Consider the following 14,764-nt stretch of genomic DNA (forward strand, 5'->3'; position numbering starts at 1 on the left):
GTAGGCCAGATTTCAGTGCATTTAAGGTTGTGTCCAAAAGTTGGTTTTGACACGATTGCCAGGACCTCAAACAGGGGATTATAATGTATAACTCTGCCAGAATTCAAGGTAGCTATTACATAAACTAAATATGATTTATCCTAGTTAGTTTTGTTTTGTAGTTTGCTTTTAGATGGTCTAAAGATTGCCTGTTAATGTTTTAAAGAGGTACTGCTTTAAGAACTCACAACCTGGGTTAACTTAAGATAAGGAGTTATCACCTACAGGATAGAGAGATAGGTACTAAAGCCCAGTACTTAGTATAAGGCTGTTGAAGTTTATTTGCTAGATGTTTAAGATTAAGTTTTCAAATTAAAGTTAAATTAAAGGGCCAAGAAAACCAATATTTGGCTCTTGCCCTCTGAGTCAGTCTGAATCAGGGATAGGGGACTTCTCCAAAGGGCTTTGCAACTCTAGGCCACATAACCTCCTGATCAGGGAGATTAATGAGACCAGTGGAGGACAGAAAGCCAATCAGTGCATTTGCTGTGGAGAGGAGGGTCGTCAGAAAAGGGAGACATCCCTGATGCTTCTGAGGGAAGCCACGTGGTCAAGCAAGGCCTGGACCCATCCTAGCGCAAATGGCACTAGCAGAACTGAGAAGCTGCTGTGAAGTTCCCGAGGACTCCCAGGAGAGACTCAGCTGACTATTAACAATAGATGGAAACAAAGTCAGTTTGACTTGCTTCATCTTAAACACTTAGCAAAGACAGTCAAAGCCAAAGCACAGCTGTTCCTGGACATCTTAAATAATAATAATAGTTAAATGTAACTTCCATAAATAAGTAGACTGGAGGCTGCAAAAGAGACTCTTAGGTAGGAATGCCTGATAACTATCAAAAGGGACTGCTAGAGTAGTTTTAGTCTAAGGCCTTTATTTCTAACCAACGCAGGTAGGCTTAATGTTTGCAGAATTAAAGATTTCTCTATTAGACACAGGTCATACTAGTAAAAGGATTTTGCAAGATCAGATGATATTAAATTATTAAACTATATCTTAAGGGAAGGACAACTGTAACCCTAAAAGTTAAATGTTGTGTTTACATCCCTGATAATTCTGGCAATGTGACAAATATCCTTAAAGATTTACATGCTTAGATAGAAGCCATGTCCTCAGCAACATTGTCGTGGAAACAGTATCTTAACTCCTAGTTCCTGGTACTGCCTGATAGAAAACATTGTTGATCTTTGTCTTGGCCATTATATTCATTGGCATATTTCTGTGCTGTGGCATTTCTTGCTGCATCAATCTGGTTCCAGTACTAATGAATTCTTGTTTCTCTTATAGACCACCTATCACTCGAATGGCCCTCCAGCCTATTAATTCTCAATTGGACTTTTAGCATGGACCACTCGATAGACCCGATATTTTTAAGGGGGACTCCAAACTGCTTGCCCCACACCGTCCCTTTTCAGCCTGAAGAAGCCAGAGAGATCATCTTCGTCCCCCTTCCTCACAGCAGTAAGGAGTTTCCTAAATTAGAGGGGGGAATGAAGGCAGATTTAAAGTTAGGTAGTCAGTGTAGTTAGATAAATTGGGGTCTAATATCGAGTGAAATCTAAAATGGAGGCCATGCTGGGAATGACTCAGGGAAAACACAGGACAATGGATATAAGATTCTATCCATGATAAAGAAAAAGGGGGGAATGAAAGACCCTAGCCCAGTTAGCCCAGTTACCTAAGGCCAAGATATGAAACCAAGATATCAGGCAGGCCATAAACAGGTTCAGGCACCAGGCATGCTTTCCGGACAACCGGTTGAAGAACAGAGCACCCGCATCCTGAGGCATGAATGAATAAACCGGAACAGATAAGCAGGAACAGAAAGAATAGAATGCAGACCTGTGGTTTTTGGAATGCAGACCTGTACCCCCTAGATGGCCTATATGCTAGATTTAAACAAACCAATAAGAAACCTGTTGCTTCCCGCGCGCGCGAAACCTGTCCCAAACCCTATAAAAATCTCTGTATCCCCAAGCCCGGTGTGCCAGTTCACCAAAGCTCCGGCTGAGGTTCTGCTGGACACCCGCAGGCGCCTGTGTCCCAATAAACCACCTCGTGCTTTTGCAGCCAGTGTTTCGTGTGATTCTCCTTGGACAGGGAAACGGGGGTCTTTCTTTAACGGGGTTGTCTTTCAAAAGGAAAACTAGGAAACTGGATATTCATTTCTTCTAAAGGATATGCTAAATGGGAACTCTCTGTAAAATTCTTCAACAATTTTGTGAATGAAAAACTTAAGAGTTTTTTTTAGATGAATTGTCTCAACGTCTTTGAGTGAGAGAGGGGATTCACTGCTAATGCCCTCCACAGAGCTCAGTCTATTTCGCTCTTGCCTTTTGCTGTTGAATGAATTAGGGTCATATTTGGAAAGCTAATTCATTCTGCTTGGAAGGTCACAAAAGGGAATATGGAAGAAGAAGAGATGTAGAGATGCTAGACAGGATGTCCAGCCAGAAGAAACAGGTGGGCAGGGCTGCAGTGAGCAACTCTTACTCTTGGAGTGTCATTGCTTGAAGCAGAATTGAAATCTGAAGGATCCGGCCTCAGGAGTGCAGGACTGTGATCTCTCTTAGAACCTGGCAGTGGATGCACCCTGGAAAGAACATTTGTTTAGGGTCCCTGCCTCTCAGGGAGCCCTTAGCTTTGAATTTAGATTAATTGAGAACTCTGTCACGTAAATTGAGTGCACCTTCTTATCCCTGCTTTCTATAAGTGAGGAGACATTCAGAAAGTTTTCCTTTTCTTAGAATCTGTCCTAAAGTTTTAAGGGGTGGGAGATGTAGAACATAAAAGGTTTTATGTTCTCCAGAGAAAGATGTAATGTGCCACCAATATATTTCCCTTATCTTAACCAAAGATCTTATTTAAAACAAATAACAAATTTCCAAAAACATCTGGCTTTAATTTCCTGGATAAAATGCAGGAATAAGTTAAATTCCTCAAATACATAAACTTTTCTCTACAAATTAGCACATTGAGTAAGGCAATGATCCTTTCAAATAAGTACTTAGTACATAAAATGAAGCTTAACCTCTTAAGAACACTTATAAATAGTGTCTTAGGAAATAATAAGGAATTAATTTAGCTTTCCAAAACATTAAAATGTGGAGGAATTTGACACTTTGCATCTATTTGCCTTCTTTGGAAAAGGTAGCCCTTTTATATCATTTATATTATTTTGATTCTTCTTAAATTGTGTGGCTGAGAGCAAGTTGTCTTCCACTCTTATGTCTCAGGTTCCCAATTTGAGAAAAATGCACCTAGCTCCTGTCTTGCATATTTGTGAGTATTGAAACAGACACATGTTGGGTGCAGTGGCACATGCCTATAATCCCATAGGCTCAGGAGGCTGAGACAGGAGGATTGTGAGTTCAAAGCCAGCCTCAGCAAAAGTGAGGCCATTCTGCTAATTGAAAGGCAGTCAGGAATAATAGGGTGCTGGTCTGGTGGATGCACTGTGGTCTCAGTGATTCTGCTATAGAATCCCTCCTAGGGATCCCTCTCAGGTGAACTGCCTTGAAATAAGAACTTTTAAATACATTGGTCATAAACTCCTCTTGGGCTGATCCTAGGCTGCACCTGTCATATGGTGACTTCCATTTATCTTAGAAAATACTATTTATTGAATTTGAGAGATCAATGCAAATGAATTATTTCCCCATTCCATGTGGCATTTACAAGATCTTCCGCCATGGCTGAATATCACAAAATGGTCTGAGAACGAGTGACTTTTCCTGATCTCTGGCTCAGGAAAAGCCACTAAAATCCAGGAGATGGGTGAAGAGATGGGCCCACAGTCCTGCAACTGCTTTTTTTCCCCCCTGAGGCAAGCAATGCCTTTGCAGATCAAGTTTCTGGGCCCAAAGAGGCAGCACAGGCCGTGGTGGGCCAGGCCCACCTCACTTAGAGATAAACTGAATTTGAAACCCAGATATTTGAGGATGTTCCTCAGGGCACACACTGCAACAACAAAAGGTGATGATAATGTAGGGAGGTAGAGAAGGAGGCGAGAGAACAGTTTCCCTTAACTTGGAATCATGGAAATGAGAAGATGAAACATTTCAAATCTTAACATCTTTTCCCAACTCTTGTACCTGCCTCTTTAAGTTTCTGAAAATCAGCAGATTCTGTGGGGGCAACAAAGGTTTTGAAGAAGCAATCCATTGATCACTTCCTCTCACTTGACATGTTTAAGTAGACTAAATCAATACTTAGCGTATCAATGATTTTACCAAAAAAAAAAAAAAAAAAAGAAAGAAAAAAAAAAACCCAAACCCCATACTAATACAATTGTGTGTCCTGAGGCATTGTGGAATAAAATAACCCTGCAGACAAGTTCCTTCTTTATTCTTTGCCCACTTTGAGCATCTTTGATTAAAAATCAAATGTGTATGAATATATACAATCACTGGATCCATGAAGGCCAAGGCATAAAAGCATTGGCTTTTTTTTTTTTTTTTCATTTTTCAGGGTGTTTATCTGTCAATCAAACTATCCTAGATGATGCACATGAAAGAAAGGACCTTGAGTGTTAAACTAAGTACCAGAGATTGAAAATGTAACTATGCAAAACGTCAGTCGTCTCATCGACTTTCTAAAAGAACTTGTTTAATTCAGGCTTATTTAGGAAATAGTGCCCCTGACTCATGGGTTTTGATTATGACAGCATATGGCCGGCTTGCAGGTTTGAGTCTTGTAGTTGAGTGAGTACAGTATTTTATCTGAAGAACTTGCAACAGACACATTACCCTTTACAGTCCACATTAAGGAGCCATCATCATTTTTTTTTTAATTTTTATTGGTTGTTCACAACATTACAAAGCTCTTGACATATCATATTTCATACATTAGATTGAAGCCATCATCATTTTGATTGTGACCTGGATTCACAACTGTACTACCAAAGACGATTTCAGGTGGACAGATGGAGGTTAACAAGGAGGCAGGCAGAAAAAGGTGTAAATAAATACTCTCTCTTCTATGGGAGTGTATGAAAGGGCAGGTGAAATGAAGGGACTGAGCCAGCTGTCCTTGAACCTGAGAGTCCCTCTAAAGGTACCTGGTCTTCCCCATTCAGGGATCTAATTCTCTGATAGCCAGCCCAGAAGAGATACTCCTGCTGATGAGCCTAGGAATACAGATAAACACTGCACTTTTGCCGGGTACCCACAGAGGTTTCTGGAAGCTGACAATGCCGTGAGTGATCGCCAGTAATGGAATGCTGAAAGTCTCAGGCACTTGAATCACTGTTTGTTTATTCCGGTTGAATTGCATATCTAGGGCAGTGTTTGGCCCAGTGAACAGGACATGCAAATACCTGGCTTCTCTAGTGTACAGGGAGAGGGAGAAGGAGACTGGATGTTTTTGTTGTTGGGGTGGCCATGCTCCTGAGGAGAAGTCCATTCAAATGCTTATTGCTGACTGGCCCTGGGTAGTAGAAGCTTTTGTTTACTTGTCTTACTCCTGAGGATTGCAGCTGTTTCTTTCAGTAAAAAGGAGTGGGAGAAAGTCAGATGTCGCAACCAACCTCCCATTTTCCCCTCCCTCCAAAGTTTGTGGAGTCCAACAGCTGTCTTTGTAAATCCTGTCACTCAGGCTTGGAATGGTTCTGCATAATCAGGAATGGAGGGGTGAAGCCGAGATTGTTGGCAGGCTGGAGGTAGCAGGTGGGAATGAACTCACTGCTCGCTTCCTGGGCTCCTTTGGTCTCTGTCCGATTGACTCAGAAAATGGGGAAAGAAGACATTTCAAGGAGGCGATGAAGGAAAGTTGAGCACACATGTCTTGTATTTCATACTTACGGGTCTGAATGCTGCAGAGCATGAATTTACCGGTTGTTAAGACTGGAAGGGATTTGAAAGGTCCTCTTGTCTAGGAGTTTTAAATTATTTTTAGCAGCAGAAGTTGGTTTTTTTTTTTTCTTCCTTTCTTCAAATGAAATCTTAGATGAGTGGTATCGTGTATAAATGAAAAGACCTACAACAATCAGCAAGAACATCAATGGAAAAGTGGGCTGGGTATAAGAAAAACAACCTCAATAACAAGCGAACTCAGTTCAGAAACACAGGGGGAACAATGGGGACTGTGGCAAACTGATTGTGCCCACAGGGGACACCTCCAACTGCCTCCAAGGCCATCACTGTCTTTGCCTTGAATTCACTCATTCACTCTTTTACTACATATTTATTAAGTGCTACTCTTTATCAGGTACTGTTTTGGACATAAATGAAACAAACAAGATGCCAGTTCTTGTTATGTTTGTATTCTAGGAAATATGAGTAAGGAGACAGCTAACACCACCAACAAAACAGAACACAAAAGTACATATTTACATATTGTGATTGATAACCAGAAGAAAAGCAAAATAGGCTAAGGGATGGGGAGACCTTGGGAAAGGAGATAATAGAACAGTCTGGGATGACATTTAAGGGAGTAAATTCTAGCAGAGAATTGAATAATGGGAAGAAACCAGGCCACATGCAGATCTGCATGGAGAACATGGAGCAGGTGGGAACAGTGCGTTGGATGGCCCAGTTCTCCAAAAGAAGCTGCAAATCTTTTATGGATAAAGTTTTATTTTCAGATATCAGCAATTGCTTCGAATTAATAAATGTTCTCCCCACTCCCTTTACCCAGCCCACAGGCCCCCCAATTTCTGTACTACTCTGTTACACAAAGCTGGCAGGAAGCAAAATGACACTTTCATTGAAGCAGAGAGCAGAGCTCATGGACCATGGTTGGCTTGGCTTAGTTCTTACCCATCTCCTGCACTAATTGAGCACAGTTTGCAGTTCTGTTTTAGTTTAATCTCTTCTGTTTGCTCTAGATGAGAGACCAGAGGGGTGAGGATCCTCATCCAAGGTCACACAGGGAGGTGCTGAAAGGGGTGCCAAGGACTCTCCCCTCCTACCAGCTCTTCTTCTTAAAAAGCATGCATATTCAACATTTTCTTTCCTGCCCCCAAGAGTCGGGTAGTCAGTAGAATCTACAGGATCAAGGATTAAATGACTAATGAAAACCACATAAATAATAGCAGTTTCTACCAGGCATTGTGGCGCACACCTGTAATCGCAGTAACAGGAGGATCACGAGTTCAAAGCCAGCCTCAGCAATGACGAGGCAGTAAGCAACTCAGTGAGACCCTGTCTCTAAATAAAATACAAAATAGGGCTGGGGATGTGGCTCAGTGGTCAAGTGCCCCTGAGTTCAATCCCTGGTACAAAAAAAAAAAAAAAATAGTAGCAATTTCCAATTAGGAATTTAAGGAAAACTTTTTAAAATTTTCATAGAGTTCGGTCCCAATTCACCTTGTCAATTTCTACCCTAGGGTAGAATTTTATGTCGTTTATACATCTTTTCTGTGCTTTCTTGGAAATGAGCACAGTTTAATTCATTTATTCCCATCCAATAGTTTAAATCCCACAACAACACAGGAGTCTGGAATACAGAAAAAAATCCAAGTGACTAATAAAGAGAACGAGAAAAAAAAAATCAGTTTTGTCTGAACAGTTACAAGAGGCATGCTGTTTGTTTTTTTTTTTTTTTTAACATGCATAAACTGTCCAGTTTGCTCACATTCCTAGTTCATTTTTTACTCAAAGTTAGGTTAGCTAGCCAGGATCTGCAATAGCAGTCCTTGATAGTCTCTAGGTTCAAAGAACAGAATACAACAGATTGCTTCTGCTCAGGCATGCTAGCTCTTGCTTTTCCATCACTCTGACACCATGTTCAGGAGGAGAAAGAGCGTTTCCATATCAGAGCGCAGAAAATGTCATGCTGGTGGTAGCCCCCCTTCTTCACCCTTTCTTCTCCAACCCTGGCTGCAGCCAGAACTGGCAGGCCTCTGACTGTTTAGAAAGAATTTGACTTATGACCTGGCCCCAAGACAAAATACATATTCATCTTCCAGAACAGGTGCAAAGCCTCCCCTGCTATGAACAACCCACAGCTCCTCTCTTATTATTTCATATGTACAAGTGGAATTTGTCTTTCTTCACACTTTAGTTGCTATTGTTGTTAAAACACTTAAGGTTGAAGAATGACAGAATTTTGCTCAGAAGAATCTTCTTAAAGTTTAGTTGGTCTTCCTAGTTGGTGTTCTTGGAAAGTAGAATTATGTCCCATTCATGGAAATCTTTTGGAATGCCATTGGACTTCTCCAAATCATCCAGTTACTAATAAAGGAAATTGATAGAGATTTTCCCAGGTGAGAGGAGTTTAACTAGCTACCATTTTGTTTAATCATCACTCATTTTGTTTAACCAATTAGAAGAGAGTTGGTTTTAAATGTTTTTTTATAATTCATTCTCGAGTGTCTATTTATGCTTCAGTGACAGGTTTAATAAATACCAAAACAATTGGAATGCCTAAGGAGGAAACGAGAAACAAACTATAATAAAAGTGTCTCTTTTGTTAAAAGTATGGTGGAAAATTATCTTGACAGAGCATGAACCATAGGTTACACTTGTCTCAGAAAAATGTTTTCTGTATCTGTGCTTTGGGATGATTTTAATTTAATTACATCTATAAATGATTTCAGAAAATGGGTGCATACAGTAGGGGAAGAGTGGAAAATGTGGGTACGATTTAAGTAATTTACATGGTTGCCTACAGTCTCTGGAGAGATTGAACTAACCCATGAAACAATACAAGTGTCATCAAGTAGAAAATTTGTGCTATGAAAATTCTAAAGGGCTAAAATTGTTGGAGTAGAGTCATGGAAGTTGGATGTTGCATTAGGTCCAAAATCATGAGCCTGATTTGAACATGAAAAGAAGGAAACCTGGCAAACAAACTAGCAATGGCAAAGACCAAAAGTAGCAATGAAAACTCCCTTTACAGAGAGGACTGTGAGGAGGGGAGAGGATGCATTGGGTGCGTCAATAAGGCATGTCCATATTATGGAGAAACTTGAATCCTAGGAAGAGAATATTGGCCTTGCTCTGAGACATCCTGGAGAACTTTGCTAGATACTTTGAGAAGATTAGACTAATGGTAGTATGCAAAAGAAATCTGAGAAAGGCAGGATCAAAATATCAAAAATTACTTACAAACTTATTATAATGTTTCTGTCATAGTGGTTCAAAATCAGAGGTAGCAAAGAAAAAAAAAAGAGATGTACAGAATAAGGAGGTAGAGTAATGCCTGACTCCATCATGTGTGCGTTCCCAGATATTGCGGATACCTCATGTGCTTTGAATACAAAGACTCAATGCTTCCCCTCCCCTCACATGTATGGACTCCAGGAGATCATAACCAGTACCAAGTTTGAGACCTAGGTGTGGGTTTCTGAGCATGACATCACATGCAATGACTCTTAGAGAAAGTGAGACAAGAGTCCAAAACAATAAACCAAAACACTTGGCAAGTGTCTGGATTGCTCCATCATCCTCAGAGAGCCGGATCAGCACATAGGAAATCCATCAAGGGGTAAGATATGCCTGGTGACTTGCATCTTGATCAGCTTCAGCAATGGCCAGAGGGTGACCTGTGAACTCCCAAAGTCCTCTCCAGTTTCCAGCCCCCTCTGACATCAAAACTACTGGTAAAAACTAGAGAGAAAAAAAACGAAACAAAGTAGGGGCAGATCTCCTAAAAATAAAAGGGACATCAGTAGAGGAAAGGAACCAAGAGTAAGGAAGGAGGGAGGGAGGCTTTGTCAAATTGTATTTTTATGTTATGTGCATGAACAAATATGTAACACAAATCCAATTAATACGCACAACTATAATGCACTAATAAAAAATGTGAGAAAAATACATTTTCCAAGGCACAACAAAACAAAACTGCTGGTGAAAGATTTTAGGCCTGTAGTTATGTTTTGAATCTAGACCATGCTACTTGCTTAATATTATGATCTTGGGTAGTCATTTATACTCTCAGGGTCTCATTCAACTACTTCATTTATAAGACCAATATGAGCAGTCTGGCAAACTCAGAAGACTGTCATGAAGAAGGAGAAAATATATGTAATGCATGGAGGGCAGAACAAGACTAGTGAGAAATGGAGGAGAATGAGGAACTGCACGTGGGTAACTGTTAGCCTGATTTTGTAAAAACATACATAACCATCTCTCTCATGCTCTCAAACCCTGATCTAAAAAAAAAAAAAAAAAAAAAAGCCTCCATCTAAAGAAGCAGCTCTGGTCTAGTTAAGTGGTAATTAAATGTTTTTTGTCTTTTTTTAACTCCAAATGAAAACTTATATGAACCTTCAATATAGAAAACAAAACAAAAAAAAATAATGAGTCTTATATAAAGGCTTCAAATATAATGTATGATATTTACTTATTATAAAGTCAATCAAAGATAATAATGAACTTTTGGGATTATCACAAAATTAGAGGTAAGAATCTTATAATCCATTTGACCTCCAATTTTAGATTCTTTTAACTTTGGATGCACAGTGTCACAACAATTCTCATTCACACAGATAAGTAGTTACAAATGGTAGTAATTATTTTTATCAGCTTTTCTTGAATTCCCTGTAAAATCTTTAAATAAACAGAACAGGAAAAGCTTTGCTCCAATGTCTAAACACAAAAGAAATTACTGACAACGCAATTTCACATGGAGAGTGAGAATATGGGTTAATTTGGTAGACATTGTATGACTATGTGTCTCTTTTTATTAAAGTATTTTAAATAGTTTTAAAAAACACATTTTAACAACATTGTTTGACTTAAATCTTTGTGGAAACTCTGAAAGAACCATCTGGAAGCTTAGGTGTCTAGAGAATTGTGTTTAAGCTAGAACTTGCTTTGAGAGGAGTGCTGTTCAAAGTACTATTTGCTGTCTGTATCTTAATTCTTGTAACTACTGCATGAGGCAGGTGAAGACCCTGAGCTACACAGAAGTCTATCAATTTTCTATAAAACATGCAGTTGGTAAAAAAAAAAAAAAAAAAAAAAAAAAAGATAAGGTTAAACCTAGGTTTTTTATTTTTTTAGCTGAAGGAAGAGAATGGGTTCATGGTTTTGCTGCATAATTTAATAGGCAGGCAGTTCCAAATTTTATACCAACTAAATACATATTAAGTTATGAAATTATCTATAAACCTTGGCATTTAGTAAGTGATTAATAAATGTTCACTGACTGAACTTATTCTGTGGCTGACTCCCATGTGTGTAATGATCACCTAACAAATAAGTTAGCAAACTACAGTCTGCAGGCCACATCTGGCCCATAACCTGTTTTTGTAAATAATGTTTTCTTGTAACACACTTCAATAGACTGAATGTTTATGTGCCCCTAAAAATTTATTTGTTGAAGCCCTAACTGTTCAAATGATGGTATTAGGAAGTGGGACTTATGGGAGGTAATTAAGTCATGACGGTGGAGCCCTCAACAGATGGTATTGGTGCCCTTCTAAAAGAGATTACAGAGTTTTCTCCTCTTCTTTCTGTGATATGAGGATACAAGAAAATATGAGCCTATAACTCAGAAAAGACCCTCCCCATTCCTGAAAATGCTGGCACTCTGATCTAGGTCTTCTAGCCTCCAGAACTATGAGAAATAATTTTTTATTATTTATGAGCTACTTAGTCTATGATACTTTGTAATAGCAGCCTGAAGAAAGATACATACTTTTGCAAATCTGTGTATTTGCTGCCTGTGATTGTGTTCCCTTCACAATGGCAGAGTTGTGTGTTTGTAATAGACAAGATGGCTCACTTTATGTAAAATATTATAGGAAATGTTTGTCAACCCTTGATCTAATATAATGGCTACATTTTCTATCAACTTTCCTTCATACAGAACCACCTAAGGTAGCTGCATTAGTTAGCATTCCATTACTGTGACAAAATACCTGAGATAATTAATTTATAAGGAGGAAGAACTTATTTTGGCTCCTGGTTTCAGAGGTTTCATGCTCACTTGGCTCTGTTGCTCTGGGCCTGTGATGAGGTAGAACATCATGGCAGGGAGGGTGTGGTGGAGGAGGCTGTACACCTAGTGGTGGCAAAGAAGCATAAGAGAGAAGAAGGGGCTGGAGTTGCAATATCTCCTTCAACGGTACACCCCCAAGATTGAACTTCTTTGTTACTAGGCCCCACCCCTAAAATTTTCCCCACCACCTAATAGTGCCACAGACCGGTGACCAAGCCTTGAGCATGAGGGCCTTTGGATAACATTTAAGATCCAAAACATAATAGAAGCTATTCAGGCATGTTCCCACCACCACTATGGTCTATTTGTGTTGGTTCCTCCCATTTTCTTCTCTGATCCTCCCTCCTATTCATTTCCTTTACAGTGCTTACAAAAGTTTACAAGAAAAAAAGTGTTGCTTCTTTTCTCTCTTCAGGTATCTGCAAAACCAAAGGGTGATGTTTGGGTCTCCTGACTACCATATTGAAGTTTTTCGGTGTCACTGCATGGACACATTTTAGTTTGCATTAAATGTATCTAAGTATGTTTTATCCTTCACAAATCATGTTCATGTGTATAAATAGGAATTTTCCAAAGGTTAATATTAAGAAACTCAAGCTACTGATGACTCAGAAATGAGTTACTAATTTCAGTATGACTTCTAAAAAAATTCAGGAATGGCTTTTTTTTTTTTAATTTTCAAGAAAAAATTTGGGCTGTCCGAAGGAAAACCAAACACATAAATAGTTTTAAATTAGATGTTATTTAAGTTAATTACTTTCTTGGAGTTTGAACTGTAATTTATGGGACTTTTTCCATAATCAAGGGAAGTGATCCTGGTATTCTATTTAATTCTACCAAGAAGACAGGGTCTTTCTAAGAATCTACAAATTACATAATTCCTTTTGCTGATTCACATCCCATTGATAGTTTCAGGCCCCATCCTCCAATTTGACAACATATTTGAACATTCATTAATAGCCAGTCCTTTGCTTCCCAATGATATGGGAACATACACTAGACTCAGGAAATCATTAGAAAATGAACATTACCAGAATGGATTCTGAATTTCAGAAAAGTTCATTTATCTTTTTCCTGTTTACCCTCATAGTAAGCCGTTTCTGTGGGCAAATTTCCTCTATTTATACAAATATGTTCGAGTTTAGATGATAAGGGTCATATTAGATCATAAGAATATAAAGCAGCAACTGATAATTTGAGAAGAATTCTTACCATTCATTCATTGGACAAATATATGTTGAGCAATGAGGATGTATCAGGCCTGGTACTAGCCACTGGTGTTATATGGCATCCCGTGCAGACATGATAACAGCCCCAAAGGAGTTGGACAAGAAAGTTAAGAAGGAATACTTTTTTTTTCCTTGTAAATTTTGACAAGTGCTAAGGAAATGGTTGGGCAAAATTAAAGAGGAAAAAAAAATGGGAGAAACCAACTCAAATAGACCTTAGAGGTAGTGGTGGGTAGGAAGGAGGAGGCAGCTACAAAGGCCCTTAGTTCTTTAGCTCAGGCTCTTCAGTGAATTGAAAAGAGGACAGGGACTTTGGAGAAAGTGGAAGGAGGTGAGGCTAGAACAGGTATGCAGAGCCTCCTAGGCCTTGTGGAGAAAGAAGAACAACTCAACGTTTTACATATTTTCAAATTGAGAACATCGTTTCACTTATTAAAAGCAAAACCAATACAAAGATGTTTTTTGAATCTTTTTTTTTTTTTTTTGGTACTGGGGATTGAACCCAGGGACACTTACACTGAGTTACATCCCCAACCCTTTTTATATTTTATTTAGAGACAGGGTCTAACTAAGTTACTTAGGGCCTTGCTAAGTAGCTGAGGCTGGCTTTGAACTTGTGATCCTCCTGCTTCAGCCTTCAGAGATGCTGGGATTACAGGCATGTGCCACCATGCCTGATTTCTGAATAACGTTTTGATGTCTATTTTGTCTATCTACCTTTGAAATTTCCAAGGGAAAGATAGTGATTGAGCAGCAATGAATGCATACTTTTGTGAATAATTATATTATAATGCTACGGGAGTAAGGCATTAAAAGAAAGGAGACAATTGACTGTTTTAAACCTAGAATATTTATTTAGCCATGCTAGGGATCAAACTCAGGATCTCACACGTGATAGACACATGTACTACCATTGGGCCATATTCCCAGTCCAACCTAGAATTTGATCTTTTAGTAGAGAAAGAGAAAAGATTTCAAGCTTTTCCCAAATACACTGCGGTCTCTGCAGAGACAGTATTTAATACTGTCCTCTCTCTCTTTTGCAAAAGATTCATGTCCTAATTTATCACACTAAAGAAAAACATTTTTGAAAACCCTCCATATAGCAATTCTGAGACACCACAAGAATCAAAAGAAAGTCATTAATGCAGGAATATGTAAAATTTAACTTTTTAAAAATCTGCACAGCAAAGTATGATAACACAATAAAGAATCTGACAGAGAATTACAGCTTCTGAAATATTAGTGTTTTGAAGATGGTAATTTATGACACTATCGCTTAGTACATATAAAAATATGATCTCAGCAGGTATTCCAAGCCAGATTAAAATTTAGTGAACGTTTCATAGAACTGATAAAATATTAATTATAATGATAATGATTAGCATAAAAGCCAGTTTGTCCGAAGAAGCCAAGAAGAAGAAAAAATTTAAAAGGTCCACATTTAATGACCTTCAGAGTCAAGAAGGTAAAAGGGCACCTTTTGTGTCGTGTTCATCTACTTTGAAAGGCTGGGTTTTGTAACATTAGATGATTGGCATTTATTCTTTTAATATCACTGACCATCAAAGAAGATCAATACAAAAATGTGAAAGATAGAGTTTCA

Source organism: Urocitellus parryii, chromosome 5, assembly GCF_045843805.1.
Source record: "Urocitellus parryii isolate mUroPar1 chromosome 5, mUroPar1.hap1, whole genome shotgun sequence".
In the NCBI taxonomy this organism is placed as follows: Eukaryota; Metazoa; Chordata; class Mammalia; order Rodentia; family Sciuridae; genus Urocitellus; species Urocitellus parryii.